The sequence below is a fragment of the Oryctolagus cuniculus genome, chromosome X, assembly GCF_964237555.1.
Source record: "Oryctolagus cuniculus chromosome X, mOryCun1.1, whole genome shotgun sequence".
NCBI lineage: Eukaryota > Metazoa > Chordata > Mammalia > Lagomorpha > Leporidae > Oryctolagus > Oryctolagus cuniculus.
This window is the reverse complement of record NC_091453.1, coordinates 39,144,854-39,172,226: the sequence shown is the minus strand read 5'-3', so window position 1 is coordinate 39,172,226 and position 27,373 is coordinate 39,144,854. Positions and strand designations below refer to the sequence as shown.

Sequence of the window (27,373 nt, the reverse complement as noted above, 5' to 3'; positions counted from 1 at the left end):
ATTAACGGTAAAATTAGTATTCAAACAGTACTTTATACTTCGTGTGTCTGTGTGGGTGCAAACTGTTGAAATCTTTACTCAGTATAGAGTTGATCTGTATATAAAGATAATTGAAAATGAATCTTAATGAAGAATGGTATGGGAGAGGGAGTAGGAGATGGGATGGTTTGTGGGTGGGAGGATGGTTATGGGGGGAAGAACAGCTATAATCCAAAAGTTGTACTTTTGAAATTCATGTTTATTAAATAAAAGTTTTCAATTAAAAAAAGAATTCCTATTTGAACTGATGTTGGTAAATGGGCACCAGTGCTGTTCTTTGACAAACAGCATCCTCAACCACGTATAGGGAGATGCCCTACCCTTTTCTATCCTTGTACCCATAACCTCCTACTGCCTGACCCACCTCCTGTCCTGCCACACCCACCCCCACCACCAGAAGAGTGTCAATTATGACCTATTTCTCTGTTGCTTCACTGTTATGTCACCTCCAGTGCCCTGGAAAACCTTCCTGTACCATCAAAAGCCACCAGTCCCAGCAAAACACCAGATCCTGGGGAGGGCCCCTCTGGTGCTGCCATACTATCCACTGGGGGGTAGGGGATGGGGGGTGGATTGGTCTCAGGGGACACAGTCAGGGAGTAGGGCTCCATTTCACATGAAAGGCAAGAGGAAATCCAGCTGGCCTGCTGCACCAGCCGAGAAGCTGATCACCATCAAGGCCCTGGACCTTCCCCTCAGTCACACCAGAGCGGGAAGGTGTGAATTTAGGACGCTGTTTATCTGACTTGGCCCATACTGGTAAGGAAAGCTCCTCTCATCCGAGAGTCTTGCCTTTTCCCCAGAGTCACTTGCCACATCCACATACCACTCTCAGAGGGATGGATGCGGGAGGGGGCAGCTCCTCTAGACCTCAGGAGAACTTGTGCTCCAGGAAGTCTAGCGCTTGTCTTCTTCAGGGGCAGTACTTCATTTTGTGGTCGACTGAACCAAGGCACTATTGGCATCAGGATACTGTGGAAGTGATCAAGACAGAAAGAAGGTGCCCTCCTAACACCAGGTCAGGTACCAGTTACTGTTTCTCTTATGTGGTGCCCCAGTGTCATCTTCACTGGTAGCCCAGGCAGGGGTGGGGAGTGGCAGGGTGGGGTGGGATACAGCATTGGGGTTCTAAATGGACAATTGTATTCCCTGAGTATTCTGCCTCCACTGTCCCAGCTGTCATTTAGAACTCAGAATGTGAGGAATTTTACCTCTTTGTAGTTAGAAAATCAAGAACTCAAGATTTCCTATAGCACTTGGGAGCCAGTTGGGCATTATGGCTCAGGAAAGATAGTAACCATTTAAGTGTGTACAATGGGTGGTCAGCAGTCTAAGGATTCATGTTTCCTGGTTACTCCAGCCAACACACGGGTAGGTAGTGCTGTAAAGGGACTTTGCAGCAATCATGCTGGTGACCTTGAGACGGGCCCGGGAGGGGGATCATTCCCCTGGATTATCTGAATGGACTTAGTGTAATCAGGTGAGCCCATAGAAGCAGAGGAGGGAGGCAGAAGAATCCTACAGAGATGAAATGGAAAAGGAAGCCAAAGGCAGATTCTCAGTGAGAGATAGAAACCCAGAGCATTAGGGCTGAAGGAAGCCACAGGGACGGCAGGAGAAAGAACATTGGTAGCCTCCAGGAGCAATCCTGTCCTAAGTTGCCAGACATCATGCAGCGGGGACCTCACTGATAAGGCTGTAAAGAACAGAATACCATTGACATTCTAAATGAGGTACCAAGCAAGTCCATCCCCAGGCCCATCCCAGCCTCCAGGGAAGAACACAGCGTCCCTGCCATCCAGATTAAGGCTTTGTTAGGCCCTCAGTGGGGTCCCCGTTAACCCCAACCAGATATCTGATGTACGGTAACCATGAATCAATGAATTTCTGTTGTTTGAGGCCAAGCGATTTGTGGTAATTTATTGTGGCATTGATGGAAAATTGACTCAGTATAGAAACTGACATTTCCCCTATTGGAGGAATCTGAGAATCTCCTCCAGGAACATGTGAGGATCATTAGGCACGTTTGTTAAGGTGTTTCCGGTTTCCTATACTGGCTTAGCCAAGTTTGTAAAGAATACTAGGGAAGGAAGGACTCCTTGGCTAACCATTTGCCAGTGTGGGGCAGAAAGAAGGCCCCAGGATGCACTGTTATTAGAAATCGGGTCACTGTTTCTCATAGTGTCCCTTTCACTTCAACAGGTTTCCTTTTTTGTAATTGCTTAGTTGTCACCAATCAGGGAGAACAAATGATATTTGTCCCTTTGGGACTGGCTTATTTCACTCAGCATGATGTTTTCCAGATTCCTCCATTTTCTTGCAAATGACTAGATTTCATTGTTGTTGTTTTTTTTACTGCTATATAGTATTCTATAGAGTACATGTCCCATAATTTCTTTATCCAGTCTTCTGTTGATGGGCATTTGGGTTGATTCCAGGTCTTAGCTATTGTGAATTGAGCTGCAATAAACATTAAGGTGTAGATAGCTTTTTTGTTTGCCAATTTAATTTCCCATGTGTAAATTCCAAGGAGTGGGATGGCTGGGTTGTATGGTAGGGTTATATTCAGGTTTCTGAGGACTTTCTCCAGACTGACTACCATAGTGGCTTTACCAGTTTGCATTCCCACCAACAGTGGGTTAGTGTCCCTTTTTCCCCACATCCACACCAGCATCTATTGTTGGTAGATTTCTGCATGTGAACCATTCTAACCAGGGTGAGGTGAAACCTCATTGTGGTTTTGATTTGCATTTCCCTGATGGCTAGTGATCCTGAAAATTTTTTCATGTGTCTGTTGGCCATTTGGATTTCCTCTTTTGAAAAATGTCTATTGAGGTCCTTGGCCCATCTCTTAAGTGGGTTTTTTTTTTAATGTTGTGGAGTTTCTTGATATCTTTGTAGAGTCTGGTTATTAACCCTTTATCTGCTGCATAATTTGCAAATATTTTTTTCCATTCTGTCAGTTGCCTCTTCACTCTCCTGACTGTTTCTTTTGCAGTACAGAAACTTCTCAATTTGATGCAATCCCAACTGTTAATTTTGGCTTTGACTGCCTGTGCCTCCAGGGTCCTTTCCAAGAAGTCTTTTCCGGTACCTACATCTTGAAGGGTTTCCCCAATGTTCTCTAATAATTTGATGGTGTCGGGTCATAGATTTAAATCTTTAATCCATGTTGAGTGGATTTTTGTGTAAGGTGAAAGGTAGGGGTCTTGCTTCATGCTTCTGCACGTGGAAATCCAATTTTCACAGCACCATTTATTGAATAGTCTTTGTCCTGACTGTTGATGTACAATTTAATACTTTATCCCTTTTAGTATTTTTTTGTTCTACTTAATATTACTGGTTGAACTCTGTAATTAACCTGTAATTAACACACAATTATTCTTAGGTGTGTAAATTTAACTGTAAAGTGATCCCTGTTAAATATAAGAGTGGGAATAAGAGAGGGAGGAGATGTACAATTTGGGACATGCTCAATCGGACTTGTCCCAAATGGTGGAGTTAGAAATGTGCCAGGGGATTCCAATACAATCCCATCAAGATTGCATGTACCAATGCCATCTCACTAGTCCAAGTGATCAATTTCAGTTCACAGTTGATCACACTGATAGGTCTAAGAGTCAAAGGGATCACACAAACAAGACTAGTGTCTGCTAATACTAACTGTTAGAATAAAAAAAGGGAGAGAATGATCCAACATGGGAAGTGGGATACACAGCAGACCCATAGAATGGCAGATGTCCTAAACAGCACTCTGGCCTCAGAATCAGCCCTTAAGGCATTCGGATCTGGCTGAAGAGCCCATGAGAGTATTTTAGGCATGGAAAGCCAAGACACTCTGGCAAAAAAAAAAAAGAGGACCTAAATGAAAGATCTCTGCGAGTGAGATCCCAGCAGAAAGAAAAGGCCATCAAAAAAGAAGGTACCTTTCTCTGAAGGAAGGAGAGAACTTCCACTTTGACTATGACCTTGTCTAAATAAGATCGAAGTCAGCGAACTCAAGAGGCTTCCATAGCCTTTGCAACTCATGACTAGAGCCTAGGGAGATTTCTGATGCCATAAACAAGAGTGTCAAATTGTTAAGTCAACAACAGGAGTCACTGTGTACTTACTCCTCATGTGAGATCTCTGTCCTTAATGTGTTGTCCAATGTGAAGTAATGCTATACCTAGTACTGAAACAGTATTTTGCAGCACTTTATGTTCTGTGTGGGTGCAAACTGATGAAATCTTTACTTAATATATACTAAATTGATCTTCTGTATATAAAGAGAATTGAAAATGAATCTTGATGTGAATGGAATGGGAGAAGGAGAGGAGATGGGAGGGATGCGGGTGGGAGGGAAGTTGTGGGGGGGGGAGACATTGTAATCCATAAACTGTACTTTGGAAATTATATTTACTAAATAAAAGTTAAAAAAAAATAAAAGAAATCGGGTCACATGGTTGTTGTGTAAAAACACTCAGGAGTTCACAACTTTGTGTGCGTCCATCAATGGGAATTAATGGGGATGGAAATGCAGAAACTTAAAAAGGATGACCATCCTGTGTTGACCCATGTTTGTAACCATGCCAAATGACTGGTATGCAGCAATATTGAGAACAAAGAGGCATAATGTTTTTTTTTTATCTTTTATTTAATGAATATAAATTTCCAAAGTACGACTCATGTGTTACAATGGCTTCCCCCCCCATACCGTCCCTCCCACCCACAACCCTCCCCTTTCCCACTCCCTCTCCCCTTCCATTCACATCAAGATTCATTTTCGATTATCTTAATATACAGAAGATCAGCTTAGTATACATTAAGTATGGATTTCAACAGTTTGCTCCCACACAGAAACATAAAGTGAAAAATAATAGATGATTTTTTTTTAAATGATGATGAAATCAGATCAGACCTATTGTCATGTTTAATCCCAGTGAGAGTCAAGTTGGGAATTGATAATTTCTTTCTTTTTTTTTTTTTTACAGAAGATCAGTTTAGTGTACATTAAGTAAAGATTTCAGTCGTTTGCACCCCCATAGAAACACAAAGTGAAATATACTGTTTGAGTACTCGTTATAGCATTAAGCCTCAGTGTACAGCACGTTAAGGACAGAGATCCTACATGAGGAGTAAGTGCACAGTGACTCCTGTTGTTGACTTTACAAATTGACACTCCTGTTTATGGCATCAGTAATCTCCCTATGCACCAGTTATGAGTTTCCAAGGCTATGGAAGCCCCTTGAGTTCTCCGACTCTTATCTTGTTTGGACACGGTCATAGTCAAAGTGGAGGTTCTCTCCTCCCTTCAGAGAAAGGCACCTCCCTCTTTGAAGACCTGTTCTTTCCACTGGGATCTCACTCACAGAGATCTTTTTGCCAGAGTGTCTTGGCTTTCCAGAGGCATAATGTTTTGCATGGTGGCTCTTGGCACTTGTTCAAGGGAAATGTTGTGGGATGTTGAGAATAGCGTTGGATGACACATTTCCATAGAGGAGGTTTTTTTTAAAGATTTACTTATTTATTTAAAAGTCAGATTTACACAGAGAGGAGAGTAACAGAGTGAGAGAGGGGGAGAGGTCTTCCATCTGCTGGTTCACTCCCCAGTTGGCCACAATGGCCAGAGCTTCGCCAATCTGAAGCCAGAAGCCAGGACCTATCCCCGGGCTTCCCATGTGGGTGCAGGGGCCAAAGGACTTGGGTCATCCTCCACTACTTTCCCAGGCCACAGCAGAAAGCTCGATCAGAAGTGGAGCAGCCGGAACTGGAACTGGCACCCATATGGGATGCCGGCGCTTCAGCCAGGGCTTTAACCCACTGTGCCGGCCCCCCATAGAGGAATTTTTAAAGATTTATTTATTTATTTATTTATTTTGAAGGTCAGAGTTACATAGAGAGAGGGAAAGACTGACATACACACACAAACACACACACACACACAGAGAAAGAGAAAGAGAGAGAGAATGAATATCTTCCATCCACTGGTTCACTTCCCAGAGGGCCAAAATAGTTAGTACTGGGCCAAGTGGAAGCCAGGAGCCAGGAGCTTTGTTAAGGTCTACCAGGTGGGTTACAGGAACCCAAACAGTTGGGCCATCTTCAGTTGCTTTTACCAGGCAATTAGCAGGGAGCTAGATTGGAAGTGGAGCAGCTGGAACACGAACTGGTGCCCATATGGGATGCCAACATCACAGGTGGTGGCTTCACCTTCTATGTCACAGCACCAGTCCCCGTGTCCATAGAGATTTTCAATTGTGTTTGACATATAGCTTAGCGTTCAGCTTCTGGCCAACCCAAGAGATTTTGTCAAGGCAAAGATGCACTCTATGCTGAGGAAAGTCCAAAAGGCACTATTCATTTGGAGAAAGCTTGATGAACATAATGGAGTAAAGTGGGAAAAAAAGAGAATGGATGGGTGTCAAATGTGAATGAAATGACTGACCATATCCTCAGGGGGAGGAATGGGACATTAAGCTGTGAAAGACTTTACATTTGAACAGACCTAGGTTTAAAGTGTGTCCTACCACTTGAGTTTGCTGCTGAGGCTCTCTGATCCTCTGTTACCTCATCCACAGGTGAGGTAAGGACATCAGATCTCATGTCACCCCAGGAGAAGCATATCCAACCACCAGAGCTGCCCTGGTCTCAGGGCTTGTCTTGTTCTTTTTGATATGGTGGCCTGAGCCCCAACTATGAACCCTTTGGGGTCGATTGTCCTGCAGGAAACCTCAGGTGGACAAAGTCTGCTGAAGCCTCAATCTGGCAGCCTGGTGTTCAGCAGGTGCCCAGACCGTGGCCTCCCATAGGTGGTGGTGCCCATGCTGCCTGCACAATGCCACATAGCAGTTGCACCCCTGTCAGTCTGTGTTTTGAAAATAATTCTCTGTACATGAGCGAGTACAGCAGAGAAATTGGCTTAGGTTTCTGTTAATTCACAGGATGTTTTCATGTCTTTCACCCATATACTGTCCAGCACCATATCACACCTAGGTAACATGCGCAGTTTCGCCATCATGATGTGTTTTAGACAACCCAGGTTGGGTCCTCACTCAGTAATTCCCTGAAGCCACCCAGTATACCACGGAATGAGGATGGAGCAGAATGGGCCCTCAGTCATTATCTACTAGAAGAATTCAACCTTTCTTTGTGGGCCACCCTACTTTAAAGACGGGAGGCATAGATGCCATTTAGGCATGTGTGAAAAGACTGAACAACATGAACCACTGATCTGGGAACTTGAGAAGTCCCAGGTCCTTTTTCTACATCCATAGCAAGCCTGTTCAGCTTGCCACCATCCTGCTTCTTGGTCGCCACACCTCATCTGTTCCACTGAGCCCCTACTCATTGCCTATAGGTGCATATGTTATGAGATGTATGGTGCTCTCTAGAACTCTTACCATCCTGTGTGCCAAATGTACCCTGCCCCTGAAGATCAACAGTGGTACCCGAGGTAGGTAAGTGCAATGTATACTCTTGAGCAAAGGTTTTCAGGAATTTCCTGTCTCTGTTCTGCCTGGATACAGTAACCCAATGGGCCCTGTGCCAAGGCTTTTGACTCCAGGTCCTAGTTTCAGAACATGTTAGAATACAAATCCAACTTTGGTACATGATTATACTGAGAAGCGAGGAATAAGATCTTCTGCCTGACAGGTAATGGGACATCCTATCAGGAGTTGAAGTGGCTGAGAGGCACTAAAAAGCAAACATTAAAAAGGCGCAGCATAGGAGAGCTGTGCAAGCACTGAGTAGCAGAGGGGGATTCTAGACCTGAATGGGGCCACAGTCAGGCCAGAGTCAGGGAAACTGACATGGGAAGAGCATTGGGCACCTCCAGGCAGTGCAGACTCCTGCTCCCCACCCTAGGAAGCAGTTGGAAGCAGAGGGTGGTGCCTGCAGGACAGAGCACCTTCCAGCACTATGTCAGTGCATATGTGTTCCATGCTCCATCCTTTGTTCTTCAGGGTCCACTCCAGCCAACATATTCAGAACTGTCATGACACCAGCACCCCTGTGCTACTTCAGAATGGTATTAGAGTTAAGATGTGTGTCTTGTTTTTCATGGTTAAATCTAAGGGATTTAAATCTATTTCCCTATAGAGCCCTCTGAACAGGACTCGACCAGACACCCCGGCGGTTTCCCATTGAGAAAATAAGTAATACGCTGAAATAGCTGCTTTGGGTGGCACACCCAGAGCTGTATTGCAGTGAAAGCCACTGACTCCTTGTGTACCCCGAAGGTGCATCTAAACAAGTAAGTTCCTGTGCACTAGGCTGCTTTCTGAGGTTCTGAACAAAAGGTTCAGAAATTGAAATAACCCTGAATCATGCTTTCCTTTTCTCAGGAGGGGAAGTGACAGGTGGAGGCAGCGGTGTTTGTACTCTGAACAGGTACAGTGGAGTCAGGTTGTGTGTTTGCATGGGGAGATGTTATTGATTGTGATGAATTTCTGAAATCTGAGAATGCCAACTTTGGCCACATGTATCAGATACTCTGCACAGTATCACACCTGCTATGCCTGTTGCAGCCACCTACAAGAGGTCTATAAGGTAGGTGCAGTATACACTTAAATGACAAAGAAGATTTGGGGGCCCATACAGGACATGCCACTTGTCCCAAGGCACACGTCTTGTGAATGGGGTTGCTGGCATACAAACCCAGAATGTGTGAGCACTCCTGATGGCTTTTTCCCACTGCCACTCTAGGGATGAACGTCAAATGCTGAGACTGCCCTGTAAATCAGGATTATACCCATGAGCAGTAACATTCATGTTACTTACAAAATCCTCAACACAACACAAGAGGGGTGAGCCCATCCTTAAGGACACTTTTCAGAGAGGTCTCCAGATACATGCAAGTTTGGAGGAGCTAAGACTGAGGCTCTTGGTCGCATGCTTTCCGAGCATTAGGCAACTCTGTATGGTTCAATTACATGGTTCTAGAAGCTGCCCAAAGTGATCCAGTTAACCTGTTTCACTCTTATTTGGTGAGTACAACCCCTTTGTATCTCTTCCTCCAGATATTTGTTGGGGGCAAAGCCAGAACCAAAAAATAATGTAACCTCTTTTTTTAAATTTATTTTATTTATTTTAAATACAGAGTTACAGAGAGAGATAGAGACAGAGAGAGAGGTATTCTTTCCACTGGTTCACTTCCCAGATGGCCGCAACGGCTGGAACTGAGCCAATCTGAAGTCAGGAGCCAGGAGCCTCTTCCAGGTCTCCCATGTGGGTGCAGGGGCCCAAGGACTTGGGCCATCTTCCACTGCCTTCCCAGGACATAGCAGAGAGCTGGACTGGAAGAGGAGCATCTGGGACTAGAACCAGCGTCCATATGGGATGCCGGTGCTTCGGGCCAGGGCCTTAACCCGCTGTGCCACAGTGCTGGCCCCCAATGCAACCTCTTATTTTGGTCACAAATATTCTATTCAGGGGCAGAACACACACAAACACACACAAGAATTAAGAAATCCTTAATAGATTCCCTATGAGTCACATGCCAGCAGGCCAGAGAATGCACAAAGTGCTCAAAATACATCAAACTACTAGATCTGGCACTGCTCCTACAGTGATTTTTAAGGCAATCGTGGCATAGAAATAATTTTCCTTGACATCATTCTCCCCACATTCCCTCATCACCCTCACTCTTGGCCCAAATACTGAAAGTATTGTTTGAATGTATGTTTCCATGTTGATATCATTCTAGCATCTTTGATTATTTTTTGTGTCTGTAGTGTTTGGATGTGTGTGTGTGCATGTGTGTGTGCACATGTGTGTGTGCATGCACGTGTGTGTGTGTGTGTGTGTGAGAGAGAGAGAGAGAGAGAGAGAGAGAGAGAGAGAAAGGGAACAATCTTATTGAGGTTCTTGATTATACCCAATACTAATATCATCTGTTTTCTGCATTAGTAAGGATCTATCTAGACAGTTTTTTTTTTAATAAGCCAACAAGCTTCAGTGTTTCTAAACAGAGAACTGATTTATCTTTGGGGGACAGTTTTCTGGTATATCCCAGTGGTAGACCTTATACTCTTCATGTTATCAATTAGAAACTCTTCATTTTATCAATGTCTGATTTCCATTCACATGTCAAGTACCACTACAGAAGAAACAGAAAGCCGTATGACTGAGTAAAAGTGTGTTACTTTGATGGAATGTTAATTTGGTTTTCCTTGCTGATATTCATGTATTTTTTGGACAAGTAAATATTGTATGGATTTATCATATACAACATGACATTTTGAAATATGAATACATTGTGGCATGCCTCCGTGAAACTAATTAACACATGCATTACCTTGAATATTCATCATTTTTTTAAACTTTTATTTAATGCATATAATTTTCCAAAGTACGACTTATGGATTACAATGGCTTCCCCCCCATACCGTCCCTCCCACCCACAACCCTCCCCTTTCCCACTCCCTCTCCCCTTCCATTCACATCAAGATTCATTTTCGATTATCTTAATATACAGAAGATCAGCTTAGTATACATTAAGTATGGATTTCAACAGTTTGCTCCCACACAGAAACATAAAGTGAAAAATAATAGATGATTTTTTTTAAATGATGATGAAATCAGATCAGACCTATTGTCATGTTTAATCCCAGTGAGAGTCAAGTTGGGAATTGATAATTTCTTTTTTTTTTTTTAACAGAGGATCAGTTTAGTATGCATTAAGTAAGGATTTCAACAGTTTGCACCCCCATAGAAACACAAAGTGAAATATATTGTTTGAGTACTCGTTATAGCATTAAATCTCAATGCACAGCACATTAAGGACAGAGATCCTACATGAGGAGTAAGTGCACAGTGACTCCTGTTGTTGACTTTACCAATTGACACTCCTGTCTATGACATCAGTAATCTCCCTATGCTCCAGTCATGAGTTTCCAAGGCTATGGAAGCCCTCTGAGTTCTCCGACTCTTATCTTGTTTAGACAAGGTCATAGTCAAAGTGGAGGTTCTCTCCTCTCTTCAGAGAAAGGTACCTCCTTCTTTGATGACCTGTTCTTTCCACTGGGATCTCACTCGCAGAGATCTTTTGCCAGAGTGTCTTGGCTTTCCATGCTTGAAATACTCTCATGAGCTTTTCAGCCAGCTCTGAATGCCTTTAGGGCTGATTCTGAGGCCAGAGTGCTATTTAGGACATCTGCCATTCTATGAGTCTGCTGAGTATCTCACTTCCCATGTTGGATCACTCTCCCCTTTATTTACTCCATCAGTTAGCTTTAGCAGGTACTAGACTTGTCTATGTGCTCCCTTTGACTCCCAGTCCCTTCACCATGACCAACTGTGAACTGAAACTGATCACCTGGAACAGTGAGATGGCATTGGTACGTGCCACCTCGATGGGATTGAATTGGAATCCCCTGGTATGCTTCCAACTCCACCACTTGGGGCAAGTCAGCCTGAGCATGTCCCAAATTATACATCTCTTCCCTCTCCCATTCCCACCACCATGTTCAACAGGGATCACATTTCAGTTAATTTTCAACACTTAAGAATAACTGTGCATCAATTACAGATCTAAACCAGTCATATTAAGTAGAACAGATAAAAAAACTACTAAGAGGGATAATGTATTAAGTTGTTCATTAACAGTCAGGGCTATGCTGATCAAGTCACCGTTTCCCATAGTGTCCACCTCACTCCAACAGGTTTCCCTCTTGGTGTTCAGTCAGTCGTCACCGATCAGGGAGAACATATGGTATTTGTCCCTTTGGGACTGGCTTATTTCACTCAGCATGATGTGTTCCAGATTCCTCCATTTTGTTGCAAATGACTGGATTTCATTGTTTCTTACTGCTGTATAGTATTCTAAAGAGTACATATCCCATAATTTCTTTATCCAGTCTATCGTTGGTGGGCATTTAGGTTGGTTCCAGGTCTTAGCTATTGTGAATTGAGCTGCAATAAACATTAGGGTGCAGACCTCTTTTTTATTTGCCAATTTAAATTCCTTTGGGTAAATTCCAAGGAGTGGGATGGCTGGGTCGAACGGTAGGGTTATCTTCAGGTTTCTGAGGAATCTCCAGACTGACTTCCATAGTGGCTTCACCAGCTTGCATTCCCACCAACAGTGGGTTAGTGTCCCTTTTTCCCCACATCCTCGCCAGCATCTGTTGTTGGTAGATTTCTGCATGTGAGCCATTCTAACCGGGGTGAGGTGAAACCTCATTGTGGTTTTGATTTGCATTTCCCTGATTGCTAATGACCTTGAACATTTTTTCATGTGCCTGTTGGCCATTTGGATTTCCTCTTTTGAAAAATGTCTATTGAGGTCCTTGGCCCATCTCTTAAGTAGGTGGTTGGTTTTGTTTTTGTGGAGTTTCTTGATCTCTTTGTAGAGTCTGGTTATTAACCCTTTATCTGTTGCATAGTTTGCAAATATTTTTTCCCATTCTGTCGGTTGTCTCTTCACTCTCCTGACTGTTTCTTTTGCAGTACAGAAACTTCTCAATTTGATGCAATCCCAATAGTTGATTTTGGCTTTGACTGCCTGTGCCTCCCGGGTCTTTTCCAGAAACTCTTTGCCTGTGCCAATATCTTGAAGGTTTTCTCCAATGTTCTCTAGTAACTTGATGGTGTCAGGTCGTAGATTTAGGTCTTTAATCCATGTTGAGTGGATTTTTGTGTAAGGTGTAAGGTAGGGGTCTTGCTTCATGATTCTGCACGTGGAAATCCAATTTTCCCAGCACCATTTATTGAATAGACTGTCCTTGCTCCAGGAATTAGTTTTAGATCCTTGATCAAATATAAGTTGGCTGTAAATGTTTGGGTTGATTTCTGGTGTTTCAATTCTGTTCCATTGGTCTATCCATCTGTTTCTGTACCAGTACCATGCTGTTTTAATTACAACTGCCCTGTAGTATGTCCTGAAATCTGGTATTGTGATGCCTCCGGCTTTGTTTGTGTTGTACAAGATTGCTTTAGCTATTCGAGGTCTCTTGTGCCTCCATATAAATTTCAGCACCATTTTTTCCAGATCTGAGAAGAAGGTCTTCGGTATCTTGATTGGTATTGCATTGAATCTGTAAATTGCTTTTGGGAGAATGGACATTTTGATGATATTGATTCTTCCAATCCATGAGCATGTCAGATTTTTCCATTTCTTGGTATCCTCTTCTATTTCTTTCTTTAAGGTTTTGTAATTTTCATCGTAGAGATCTTTAACGTCTTTGGTTAAGTTTATTCCAAGGTATTTGATTGTTTTTGTAGCTATTGTGAATGGGATTGATCTTAGAAGTTCTTCCTCAGCCATGGCATTGTCTGTGTATACAAAGGCTGTTGATTTTTCTGCATTGATTTTATACCCTGCTACTTTGCCAAACTCTTCTATGAGTTCCAATAGTCTCTTAGTAGAGTTCTTTGGGTCCCCTAAATAAAGAATCATGTCATCTGCAAAGAGGGATAGTTTGAGTTCTTCCTTCCCAATTTGTATCCCTTTAATTTCTTTTTCTTGCCTAATAGCTCTGGCTAGAACCTCCAGAACTATATTGAATAGCAGTGGTGAGAGTGGACATCCCTGTCTGGTTCCAGATCTCAGTGGAAATGCTTCCAACTTTTCCCCATTCAATAGGATGTTGGCTGTGGGTTTTTCATAGATTGCTTTGATTGTATTGAGGAATGTTCCTTCCAAACCCAGTTTGCTTAGAGTTTTCATCATGAACGGGTGTTGTATTTTATCAAATGCTTTCTCGGCATCTATTGAGATAATCATATGGTTTTTCTTCTGCAGTCTGTTAATGTGGTGTATCACATTGATTGTCTTGCGCACATTAAACCATCCCTGCATACCAGGGATAAATCCCACTTGGTCTGGGTGGATGATCTTTCTGATGTGTTGTTGCATTCTATTGGCGAGAATTTTATTGAGGATTTTTGCATCTATGTTCATCAGGGATATTGGTCTGTAATTCTCTTTCAGTGCTGCATCTTTCTCTGGCTTAGGAATTAAGGTGATGCTGGCTTCATAGAAAGAATTTGGGAGGACTCCCTCTTCTTCGATTGTTCTGAATAGTTTGAGAAGAATTGGAGTTAGTTCTTCTTTAAACGTCTGGTAGAATTCAGCAGTGAATCCATCTGGTCCTGGGCTTTTCTTTGTTGGGAGGGCCTTTATTACTGTTTCAATTTCTGTCTCAGTTATGGGTCTGTTTAGGTTTTCGATGTCTTCCTGGTTCAATTTAGGCAGGTTGCATGTGTCCAGGAATCTATCCATTTCTGATAGGTTTCCCTGTTTGCTGGCATACAAGTCCTTGTAGTAATTTCTGATGATTCTTTTTATTTCTGTGGTGTCTGTTGTTACATTTCCTTTTTCATCTCTGATTTTATTGATTTGGGTCTTTTCTCTTCTTTTTTTAGTTAGTTGGGCCAATGGGGTGTCAATTTTGTTTATTTTTTCAAAAAACCAGCTCTTCGTTTGGCTGATTTTTTGTAATGTTTTTCTTGATTCAATCCTGTTGATTTCTTCTCTGATTTTAATTATTTCTCTTCTCCTACTAGATTTGGGTCTGATTTGCTGTAGGTTTTCTAGATCCTTGAGGTGAATTGAAAGCTCATCTATTTGGTGTCTTTCCAATTTCTTGATGTAGGCACCTATTGATATAAACTTTCCTCTTAACACTGCTTTTGCTGTGTCCCATAAGTTTTGGTATGTTGTGCTGTTATCCTCATTTACTTCCAGAAAGTTTTTGATTTCTCTTTTGATGTCTTCTATGACCCATTGTTCATTCAGGAGCATGTTGTTCAATCTCCATGTGTTTGCGTATGCTCTAGGGATTCCTGAGTTGCTAATTTCCAACTTCATTCCTTTATGGTCTGAGAAGCTGCATGGTATGATTCTAATTCTTTTGAATTTGCTGAGACTTGCTTTATGGCCTAGTATGTGGTCAATCCTAGAGAAGCTTCCATGTACTGCTGAGAAGAATGTAAAATCTTTAGCTGTAGGATTGAAAGTTCTGTATATATCTGTTAGATCCATTTGGGCTATAGTGTCGTTTAAATCTACTGTATCCTTGTTGATCTTCTGACCGGATGATCTGTCTATTTCTGAGAGTGGAGTATTGAAGTCCCCCAGTACTACTGTATTGGGGTCTAAGTCTCCCTTTAAGTCCGTTAATAAATCTTTTAGATAAACTGGTGCCCTGTAGTTAGGTGCATATACATTGATAATTGTTATATCTTCCTGTTGAATTGATCCCTTAATCATGATATAGTGTCCCTCTTTGTCTCTCTTAACAGTTTTTGTGGTAAAGTTTATGTTGTCCGATATTAAGATGGCTACGCCCGCTCTTTTTTCATTTCTGTTGGCATGGTATATCTTTTTCCAGCCTTTCACTTTCAGTCTGTATGGATCTTTGTTGGAAAGATGTGTTTCTTGTAAGCAGCATATAGATGGGTTTTGTTCCTTAACCCAATCAGCCAATCTGTGTCTTTTAACTGGACAGTTCAGGCCATTCACGTTCAAAGTGACTAATGATAAGTGGTAACTTTGCCCTGCCATTTGCCAAAGATAAGTTCTAATATATGCTTTGAATTCCCTGTGATCTTTTGCTGTGAGGTTTCCTTCCTTGGTTTCCTTCCTTTACCTTCTTTCATATTGATGACCGTGTTTCTGTGTTTCTGTGTGTAACACTTCTTTAAGCATCTTTTGCAGGGCTGGACGAGTGGCAACAAATTCTTTCAATTTCTTTTTGCAATGAAAAGTCTTTATTTCACCTTCATTCACAAATGATAGCTTTGCAGGATATAATATTCTGGGCTGGCAGATGTTCTCTCTTAGTACCTGGGCTATATCTCGCCATTCCCTCCTAGCTTGTAGAGTTTCTGATGAGAAGTCAGCTGTGAGTCTGATTGGAGATCCTCTGAGAGTAATCTGACGTTTCTCTCTTGCACATTTTAGGATCTTTTCTTTATGTTTCACTGTGGAGAGTTTAATTACAACGTGTCGTGGTGAGGATCTCTTTTGGTCGTGTTTATTAGGGGTTCTGTGGGCTTCCTGTACTAGGATTTCTCTGTCCTTCTCCAAACCTGGGAAATTTTCTGCTAATATCTCACTAAAAAGGCCTTCTAATCCTTTCTCCCTCTCCATGCCTTCAGGAACTCCTAGAACCCGAATGTTGGGTTTTTTAATAGTATCCTGAAGATTCCCGACAATATGTTTCAGATTTCTAATTTTCTCTTCTTTTCTTTGGTCTGACTGTATCCTTTCCTGTTCTCTGTCTTCTAAGTCCGATATTCTCTCTTCTGCTTCACCCATTCTGTTTGTAAGGCTCTCTATTGTGTTTTTCATTTGATCTATTGAATTCTTCACTTCAGTCACTATCACAGTTTCCTGTTGTACTAGTTGTTTCGTTTCATTTTGATTCCTCCTTAATATTTCATTTTCACGAGAGAGATTTTCTATCTTGTCCATTAAGGATTTGTGTAGTTCCAGAATTTGTTTTTGAGAACTTCTTAATGTTCTTATCAATTTTTTTGAGATCTGCTTCTTGCATTTCTTCTATGTCATCATCTTCATAATCTTGAATTGGGGTGTCTTTTTCATTTGAGGGCGTCATGGTGACTTCCTTGTTTTTATTACCTCGGTTTTTGCGTTTGTTATTTGGCATATTGGAGATATTTGGTTTCTTCACTGTGGTGCTTTTTCTTGTTATACTATGACTCTAGATTAAGTGGACTATCTGTTTTTGATGGAGCCTTAGGGCTTGAGATGGGTGTGGCCTGAGAGCTCTGTTTGGTGTGCCAAAGGTGGCACTCCCAGGTTAGGCGTGATAAATCTCTCTCTCTCTCTCTTTTTTTTTTTTTGATTCAAAAGAGAAGTAATTCCGCACAGCTGAACAAAGTTGGAGGTAGTTAGCAGGCAAATGATATACCCACAGGAGCCAGAGATCGGAAGCTCTTTCCCAAGATCCCCACAGGGAATCTGTTCGGCCCTCAGAGTGGTCTCAAATTCTCCTTCAGCCTCCCATTGGGTTGCCAAAGTTACGGAATTGTAGCGTCTCTGGAGAGTGCTCACGTGAATTCCGTGAGTTCTCTCCCCCACCGTCTCTTTTTTCACAGTCTCAGTTCAGTAGCACCACAAATTTACTAGCTCCTAATCTCCTGTTAATTCGCCCCGCCCAGAGTCAGGTTTTTCTGCTAGGCTCAGGGCCAGTGCAGACCTGAGGTCGCTCTGCTTATGACGTATGTCCAAGATGGCGCCTGCTCTTTGTCTTGCTCGCCCTTGAGAGGTGAGCGGAGAGAGAGAAACCCGTGTCCGTACTAGTCACCCTTTTTTTTTTCTCTCTCTCTCTCTCTCTCTCTTCCAGTTAGCCTTGTGAACTCCCCCCCCCCGGGGGTCGTTCCCTCTAGTCTCCTCTTTCCACTTGCCTGCCGGTGTCTCGGGCTATTGAGGTTCGGCTCACCTCGCGTTCCAGCGCTGGTGTGTTGAGTCTGCCGCTGATGTCCCGAACTGTGGGCTCCCACGCTCTCCACGCAGGTCCGCTGTGAGTCACGCGTTCCGGAAGAGTTTCTTCTGCTGTTTCCTCCCCTACTCTTCCTTGAACCTGCAGTATCTCCACTTTTATTAAACTATCTCTCCCCAAACTATCAGTGTGCTCCCTTCCTATTCCGCCATCTTGCCGGTATAATTCTGAATATTCATCATTTTGTGTGCATGTGTGTGTGGGTGAAGAACACTTAATTTTATTCTGTTAGCTATTTTCAATTAATATACTGTTATTATAATCATCACGCTATATAATAGATCTCTTGAAATTATCTGTTCTAACTGACAGTTTGAATCCTTTGAACATCTCCCCAATCCACCCAACTCCTAGGCCCTGGAAACCACTGTTCTGCTTCTCTCTCTTTGACTTCAACTTTTTAATACTCCACATGCAAGTGAGATCATGTGGTATTTGTTGTCCTGTGTCTGGTTTGCTTCACTTAACCTAATGTCCTCCAGTTCCATCCATTTTGCCTCAAATGACAGGATTTCTATATTCTTCATGACTGAATAATACTCCACTCTCTGTATATACCACATGATTTCCCCTTCATCTGGAAGTGGGTTGACTCCATATCTGACTATTCTGAATGAATATGGTGATAGATGAGGGTCTAATTTCATTCTTCTGCATGTGGATATCCACTTGTCCAAACAACAATATTGAAAAGGCTGTTCATATTTTTTAAGATTTATTTATTTTACTTGAAAGTCAGAGTTACACAGAGAGAGGAGAGACGGGGGGGGGGGGTCTTCCATCCGATGGTTCCCTCCCCAAATGGCCACCATGGCTGGAGCTGTGCCAATCTGAAACTAGGAGCCAGGAGCTTCTTCCAGGTCTCCCACACGGGTGCAGGGGCTCAAGGACTTGGGCCATCTTCTACTGTTTACCCAGGCCGCAGCAGAGATCTGGATTGGAAGAGGAGCAGCCGGGACTAGAACCGGTGCCCATATCGGATGCCAGCGCTTCAGGCCAGGGCATTAACCTGCTACCACAGCACCGGCCCCGGCTGTTCAGATTTTTAAAAAAAGATTGTGAATGATCTTGCTTAGCTTTACTTCTCAGGGCACTGGAACATAGAAAGAGATGAGAAGAATCAAAAATTTTCAAAGAAAACCACGCCTTCCTAGGTATACCAACTTCCATTTTGGTAGACATTTGAGAGTGTGGGAATTCAATGCAGCTCCTGTTTCGTAGGGTGCAAAATATGCTTTTGGGAGCAGAAAATTATCTTTCCTAAAGGAATGAGTGAGCACTTGAATTTGAGACTCAAGTTCCAGCTGTCAAACGAGGGGGAAAAGTCGAATGATCAGTCTAGGATTGAGGTTATACAGAAGGCAAAGGGACATGTTAGGGGAGGAGACAGTTTGAGTTTTGGTTGGTAATTGGTGAGCCTATGGTGTGGGTAGAAAGAGTGTGCACCTTGTCTACTGGATGATGGATCTCATCCTTATCTTTCTCTGCTGATGTCTTCCACCATTCCTCAGTGCATGCCTCACTGACTTTCTAGTCAGTACTTCAGAGGGTCTTCTTTCGTTGGTTGCTGTGTGGCCCAAGTTTGCATTCAGCAGTGTCTTGGGCATAGCATCTCCTTCCTCAGCTGTGCTAGATTATGTCTCCATTTAGTTCCATTTGTAGTCACAGAGCTGTGAGAACTGGCCCCGGGGTGTCTCTATAGTGGCTCTTAAGACATTGCTAATAAGAGCTCAATCAATTCTTAGCCTGATTCTCTGGGATGCAGTGACAAAGGAAGGCACAGACTGCTTTAGCCAGCACTGGTCCTTTGTGTTCATTGTTCTAGTATCTTTCCCTTCCCTTTGATGCTAGGGAACCTTAAATGACAAAGTAGCACTTCTACTTTGAGACCAGTGAATTTTCTTTCACTTTCTCTTCCTGACCCTAGATTCCTGAGCATCTGTTAGTCACTGTTGCATCAGTCAGGGCTGTGTTGAGAGACAGCATCAATGGGATATGTATGTAGATATATGAAGGGGGATAATAGTAAGTAAATTGGCTCACCTGACTTTGACAATGGAGAAATTCCACAACAGGTTGTATGTGAGCTGGAGACCCAGGGATGACAGCAGGATGGCTCAGTCGAAGTCTGAAAGCCTCAGAAGCAGGGGAGCTGAAGGTGTAACTCAATTAGAGGTGGAAAGCCCAACTACCAGCAAGATGGCAGCTGTCCAATTTCCTGGAGTCCAAAGGGCAACTACTGATGTCCAAGGCAGGAATCAAGCACATCCCAGCTTTCAGAATGAGAGAGCAGTTGGCCTTCTGTGATTTTTTTCTCCAGACCCCCAGTCTGCCTGCATGGAGGCTAAGTCTTCCAACTTATGGGACTCATAGCTAATCTTGCTTGGTAATACACCCACAGTCACAACGAAAATGACACTATTCCAGGTTTCTAGGTATTCCTTAATGTAATCACACTGATATTTAAGAGCAAGCATCACTGATGTTATATCAAATTCAATAGCACATGCAGACTATGTGCCCTTGGAAATTGTTTTCTTTTTCTTAAAAAGAAAAGGACAGGAAATGGCAGACTTGGCCAGCTATTCTTTCTTGAGTGCTTTGAGACAAGAACATTGCAACCATTTTTAAATGAAAGCAATTAACATTTTGGTTGTGATTGCATTGATTGTGAAAATGACATATCCCTTGCTTCAGACACCTGATTTGCATCTATGGTTAGACTAGGAAGGAACAGACTGCACTAGCAGCAGCCCCTCACATGTGGTACTACCATGCCCCCTTCTCTCCACCAATCTCATTTCCCCCTTCTGAGGCCCTTAGTTCATAGGATAGGGGTATCATCTAACCTGTTCAGGTTGAGCCACTGTGTGGACTGGCACCTCTAGTGAAGTGAAGGGGTCATTGCAACAAAGGTAGGAGGCATTTATGTGACGTGAGTGGAGTCTGGGGGATTTCCCCATGGTGGGTGATGTTACCCTCCTCACTCCAGGTACCACAGCTACCATCCTCTAAATATACTTGAGTTCTCCTCACTGATCAGTATCTACTGGAGAGTGCTCCCAGCACTTTTACCATTTTCTTTTCTCAAGTTGATCAAATTTCCCCTTAAGTTTGCTTAATAGGTTGTTCAAAGAGTTCCTCCAGCCTAATCTTTTGCCCTTCCCAGGTCAACAGCCATACTGACTAAATGTAATATGGCAATTTTCAGCCAGTAACACTTCACTTACGTCTAGTAGTTTTTGTGGTATGGTTTTAAATCTGCTCAGGGTTGACCTGTCACTTATGTCTTCTTCCAAACTGTTCTTGTTTTGTTTGCCATTTTGTGTAAGTTGTTTATTTTGTGTTTTAAACAATTACATTCATGGATAGACAAAAGAACCATAAATGATTATCCAGACCTGCATATTATGTCTTGGCAGCATAAATTACATCTATATCCACACTGACACACACAGGGACAGAAAAATTTTGCAGGAAACAGCTACCTCCTCAACCAGGAAAGAAGTAATAAAAGGACTGTAACTCACTGAACAGCTTCTTTGTGCCAGGCACTTCATCCTTTCCATATATGAACATTTATTAGGGCCATCTATGTGCCAGGCAGTGTCCTTGGAGCTGAGGATACACCAGGGCACTCAGCTGAGTACAGTGACTGCCAATGTTGAGTTTATATAACAGTGGCAGAGACAGCAATAACACTTCTTGTGATAAATCTACAAATTGAACAGTGCAGTGTAAGGCAATATGTGCTTTTAGGAAGGTAGTGAGGGAAAGGGAAAGGGGGCTTGGCAGTGCTGCTTGGTGCATATGCAGTTTTAAGAAGTCAGGGTTGGTCTCTCTGAGAAGGTGACACATGAGCAGATACTGTGAGGGATCAGGACACAGGGGTGTCTGGAGGAGTAGTTGGAACAACCAATGCAAGCACATGAGGAAGGAGTGTGCCTGGAGTCTGTACCAGGGCATGCAAACTGTGTTATGCATAAGGGATGCTCATCTAGTGCGGTTGGGGGTGGCAGGTGAGATAATTCTACAAGCAGTGGAAACCAAATGGTAACTCCTGCATGTGATAAAGGGAATGGCCTTTAGTGGAACCTGGGCGAAATGAAGGAACCCTTTAGAGGAATCTGGGAGAACTGGCCAGAGGAATTGTTATGTGAGTTGAGTCCTGGGGTTTGACTAGATGTGTGGATGGGGTGGGGGATGGATTGCAGAAAAGGATTCTGAGAAGGAGAGAACAGCATGGGAGTCAAAGATAACACAGTGTGCTATTTTAACTCCTTTTCTACCAGAGCCACAGGTCACTGTTTCTGAATGTGACCTGATATATTGAAAGCATGCTCAGAGCTTTAAGTATCTCATTCTACCGTAAATGTGAAGCCTACTTCATTCAGCAAAACCCTCATTTGTGCCTGTGTTTCCAGTTTACCTCCATGACACCCTCCTAACACACATATCCTAGGGAAAACATCTTTATTTCCACTTGTCCAATTATTTATTTAGCATCAGGTTTAGAAGGGAAATTGCTACTTAAAACTCTAGATACAGGCCTTCTGCTGATGTGTAACACACAGCCTGGGAACGGTGAGCTTTACTGTGCTTTCTCTACAGATAGCAAGCAGGTTCAAGGAGGGAGTGGGTCTTGCCAAGAGTCTCCCTCACACCCCAACACCCATCTTGGGTGTCTTTGTCTATATATATATATATATATATATAGAGAGAGAGAGAGAGAGAGAGAGAGAGAGAGAGTTATGGTTCCTAGACAAGGAATATATATATATAATATATAATATATATTATATATTATATATTATATAATATAATACATATATAATATTATATATTATATATAATATATATATATATAACTATAACTTATATTGTACGGATCAGTTGAGCTCATATCCAATTGTGTCCCTAGAGAGAGTGCAACTGTTGACTGGATAGGGAAATGTTCCAGGCTGAGTAAGCTGGTGATTTCCTTTGTATGTTGCTGCTCTTACTAGCACGTGGGATGCTCTCCATGACCTGAATCTGGCTGCCCTTTTATTCTCAGCCCCCTCCATGCCTGCATTCACAATTGTCATCGACACCGGTGGTATTGTAATACAGAAGTCATATGAATTCCAGTCTTGGCTCTGAAACTGTCACTGAGGTCATTCTGCTAGTAAGGCTCAGTTTTGCACCTGCAAAATGACAATAACTCTCTCTACTCTGAAAGCATGTCAGGGAGGACTGACGGATATAAAATACCTCCCTCTCCATACCTGGTCCAGTGGTGACACTAAACTAATGCTGGATATTATCTATAGAATCTCCTGACATAGGGGAAGTCATGAGACAGACACTCAGTAAATATGTTTAGGAATGAATTTGAAGCAAATGTTGCAAAAGATTGGAAGAGTAAAACTGTGTGAACTTGCCTACCAAGCCAAATGTGTGCCCCACGACTTTCTCGTTGGGCTTTTTTCCCTCTTTTAAGCCAATAAGACCAGAAATTAAATCAAGACCCACATTCCAAATTTTCAGACTAAATTACTTGCATATTTCAAAACAAATGCCCATACCAATTAATCAGAATTGTAGAAATCAGTTGCTGAGATCATCGGGGGCTCTTCTGGTTATGTCTGTAGTTGTATTGCTAGGTGTTCTGGGAATGGTATACAGCATGACATGTTTTGAATTGACTTTTAGTGTTTCTAATATATGCCTTTTTTGCTCTTTAGAGGATGGAAGAAAAGTGGCAGTGGGGTTGTTCAAGGCCACCTCCAAAGGAAAAAGGGCTAGTGGAACACACAAAACAGAGATATGTCAAGTCAGTGGCTCCTTATCGGGTTGACAGAAAAGCAAAAACCTCTTCCTCACGTGATATAGATCAAGAGAGATTCAAATGTGAGTGTCGCTATTGCCAGAGGTATATGGGGAGCACTTCTGGAATCTCAATGGGGAAGCAAGCAACCTCTCGTTCTTCCTCCTGGGATAAGTTAATCCAAGAACTCAGTAACTTGACGCTCAGCAATGGTACTGTTCAGCCCCCTCTTCTACAAGAAAGGGTACAGGAAAGAGAGAAGAACCAAAGAAAGAAGCTGCAGAAAAGTAAAAGGACATTTCGAAGGCTTCTGCAAGAATGGCCAGAATGACTGAGAATTCCATCCTCAGGTGAAGGAAGATCATAAAGGATAGGGTCTCTAGTGTCAGCACTGCTACCTTTTGAGAACAAGGTCAGGAAGAGTAACAACACCAGCCTCATGACAAACAGTCCCATCAGCTGGACATTCAATCTAGTTCCAGAAACATAGTTCCAGAAATGTAGGGTCCTCCCCTCTAGTCATTTCAGCCTCACCCTGGGGCATGCAGGGAGGAGTTGATCTGGGCAAGGGCAACCAGTAGCAGTGATTCTCTTGGATTCCCCAGAACACTGCTCCTGTGGTGCAAGCTGTTCTATTCCTTCCTTGGGTTTTGGCTTTTCTGCCCTTGACCTTGCTGCCAATAAACTGTAAAGCATCTATGTACTGCTTCTGACTTGCTGTTTTCAAAATGCTTTCACTCTTCTCAATTGGAGCCCAGAAGAAGCATTAGGTTTGATGGACTGCAATTCTGTGCTCGCTTGCATGTGAGCATTCACTTTTTACTGTGAAATCATTATACATACACATGAAACGTGCACCCTTCATTCTGCTTTTCCCCAGGATAGTTCTGTCTTGCATGACTATGAGGCATAAGAAAACCAGGAAATTGACATGGGTACAATGGATGCGTGTCTTTTTTTTTTCATTTTATTACATGTGGATCTGTGTAACCACTACTGCAGTCAAGCTGCAAAACTGTGCCATCACCACAGAGATCATTCTCTGGCTTTCCTTTGGTAGCCACACCCACCATCCTTCTCAGTTCCATCCCCAATATTGGGCATCCACTATCCTGTTTTCCACTTCCAGAGTTGTTTCATTTTGAGAGTGTTATGCAAATCATATAGCATGTGACCTTTTGTGGTTGCCCTTTTTGTTGCACCATGATGCCTCAAAGGTCCACACCAGTTGTGTGTGTGTCAAAAGGCACCTTCCTTGAATTGCTGAGTAGCATTCCATGGTTTGGATGTGCCACTGTTTCTTCATTATTTGCCTGCTGGTGGCCATTTGTGTTTCCAGACTTTGCCTATCAGAAATAGAGCTGCTTTGAGCAATGGTGTACAGGTTTTTGTGTGGAGGGAAGCTTTCATTTCTCTCAGGTGAAAACCTAGGAATGCAATTTCTGGTTGATATAAGTGTAGGCTTAGTTTTATTTTTTAAGAAATCGAAAAAACTAATATCCAGAGTCACTGTACCATTTTGTGTAGCCTCACCATCCATATGTATGATATCCCATTTCTCTGCATTCTCTCCAGCATTTGATATTTTCATTTTGTTTTCAATCCAGAGATTCTACCACTTGTCTACTGACATCTCATCAGAACCCCATATCCTTCCAACCCCCATACCATGCAAACATGCTCTTTTCCAACTCTGTTCTTGGCCTTATTTGTTATGTATGCTAAGGAATTGTTCCTTGCTTAGAAACAGTTTAAGCAGGGTTTTCAGACAGTGGGTAGGACAAACCCGAGTTTTAGTGAACAGAAAATCAGACAAGAGGGATTTGCTATGGCCACTCATTTATGACATGATATCTCTAAATGTGGTAAAATAGGTAGAATACTAGTCATACTTTGGTGATTAATGAGTATTATCTTCACGCTAGCAACAAATGGGCTCTAGGTACTGTGTGAAATAGAACATAGAGATGCTACCTATGAAAAGTAAAATATGTTGTGGGAGTTTGGTTCAGCAGCTAAGATGCCACTTTGAGCATCCACATCCTATGTTGGAGTACCAGGATTCCAGTTCCTGCTCTACTTCTGATCCAGTCTACTGCTAGTATATACCCTGAAAGGCAGCAGTGATGGCTCAAACACTCAGGTCCTTGCCACACACGTGGGAGACCCAGACTGAATTCTGGGCTCCTGGCCTTGGCCTGGCCCCACCCCAGCTGTTTTGGACATTTGGGGGAGTGAACCAACACATGGGAGAGTCCTGTTTCTCTATCTCTCTCTCCCTCTCCCTTTCTCTCTCTCTCTCTCTCTCTCTCCCCCTCCCTTTTCTCTCCCAGACATCATTCTAGGCCCTTGCCTCTCCCACAAACAGAGGCTTAGGTTTTTTATGGCCCTACCCAGTGTGCTCCATAAAGGTTGTGTCCTGGACTTTCCATGCACTGATTAGCACAACACTTGCAGCTCTTGCTCTGGACTCTGGCCTGGGTTTTCTGTGCCTAGCCTAGGCAATAAGCAGCATGCTATCTAAGGCCCTGGCCTAGGCTTTCTGTTCCCCACCTAATACAGCACACAGGTGTTCTCTTTGGGATCTGGCCAAGCTTTCCAGGTTTATTTTGTCTGCCCCCATTGTGATTTCTGCTGTTCTTGCTTATCCAGCATACAGTGTGGATTACCAAAAGCAAAAAAGGAGGACCCAGGGACATACTGCTGTGTCCTTTTTCAAGTAGAGACTCAAGCAGAGTCTGCTGATGTTTATGTATAATGTTCAGGGAAGAATCAGCAGGAAGAATAGAGAGAAGTAGATCTTGTGCACGTTTCTGGAAAAAGTCCATGTGTGTTTGCATTTCTGAAGTCAGTGACAAGGCAAGATCAAAGTTGTGGAACCTGGAGCAAAAGAGCAGTTTAAATGAGTTCATGAAAATATTTTCTTTTCTTAAACAGTTTTATTGTATTGCACTTATTTAATCTATTTGACAGGCAGAGTGACAGAAAGAGGAAGAGGGAGAGAGAGATGGGGAGCGAGAGGGAGAATCCTATAACCACAGATTCACTCCCCAAATGACCACAATGGCTAAGGCTGTGCCAGGCTGAAGGCAGGAGCCTGGAACTCCATTTATGTCTCCCTCACAGGGGAGAGAGGAACTCAAGCTTTCAGGCTATGCTACATTGCCTTCCCAAAGCACATTAACAGGGAGCTGGATTGAAAATGGAGCATCCAGGATGCCAATCAGCAGTCCTTAGGGGATGCTGGTGTCGAAGGTGGTAGTTTAATCCACTGTAGAACAACGCTAGCCCCAGAGTCATGCGTTTTATGTGGAGCCAATTCTATGACAGTTCTATGAACTTGAGGAGTCCTGTTCAGACACCCACTAGAAATACCATGCTATGGGGCACCCATTATTGAAAAGGGATTCCTAACTTAACAAAGGTGCTGGGGAAAGAGAAAGCCAGATATAGCAATGGTCCCAGGAACAATAAATAGTTTGTAATTTTTCACGCCCTAGTAGTGGTAATGTAGAAGAGCAGAGACAACACATTTTGGGGCAAGACAAATATAGAAACAGAAGATGCCAGCACAACTAAAACATTTTCAAGGCTTAGTAGATGTGTGTCAACAAAAAACACTGATGTCACACAAGAGGAAATAAGGCCCCAAGACTGATGATAAGAGACACATATGTCCCAATTGCAGGTGGGAGTTGGGACAAAATTAGGTGTTTACTCATGCTGTCTCCCATCTCATAAGGCAGGGTCACAACATTTGCACAGCATATGACTTAGTCATTCAGGCATGGGAAGCACACCAAGAATAAGGCTGCCTGAGACTCAACATGGCACAGCATTTCTCACCTGTCCCATGTGATGGGTGCAGAAAACTATGACTGGATAAAGCACAAAGAATTTTATGAAAAGTAGCTTTGTGGTCATCAAGACCTAGGTTTCAGCCCCTCAATTCCCTGGTGCCTCCTCCTCTAAAGGAGAATAGTCATGGGGCCTACCTCAGAGGGTTGGTGAAAGGATGAAAGCTGGCAATGCATGAAAATCATAGCTCAAAGATCCTGCAACATCAGCGATC

At 42.9% G+C, this 27,373-nt stretch overlaps 1 long non-coding RNA gene across 1 annotated transcript; it reads left to right on the top strand.

The window, feature by feature from the left end:
• The first annotated feature begins 523 nt into the window (after positions 1-523).
• On the top strand, positions 524-23,959 carry LOC100350849 (uncharacterized). Its single transcript, XR_519505.4, has 5 exons — positions 524-798; positions 957-1,057; positions 8,122-8,275; positions 8,367-8,412; positions 23,219-23,959. It is a non-coding gene; the product is annotated as an uncharacterized lncRNA (long non-coding RNA).
• The last annotated feature ends 3,414 nt before the right edge of the window (positions 23,960-27,373 follow it).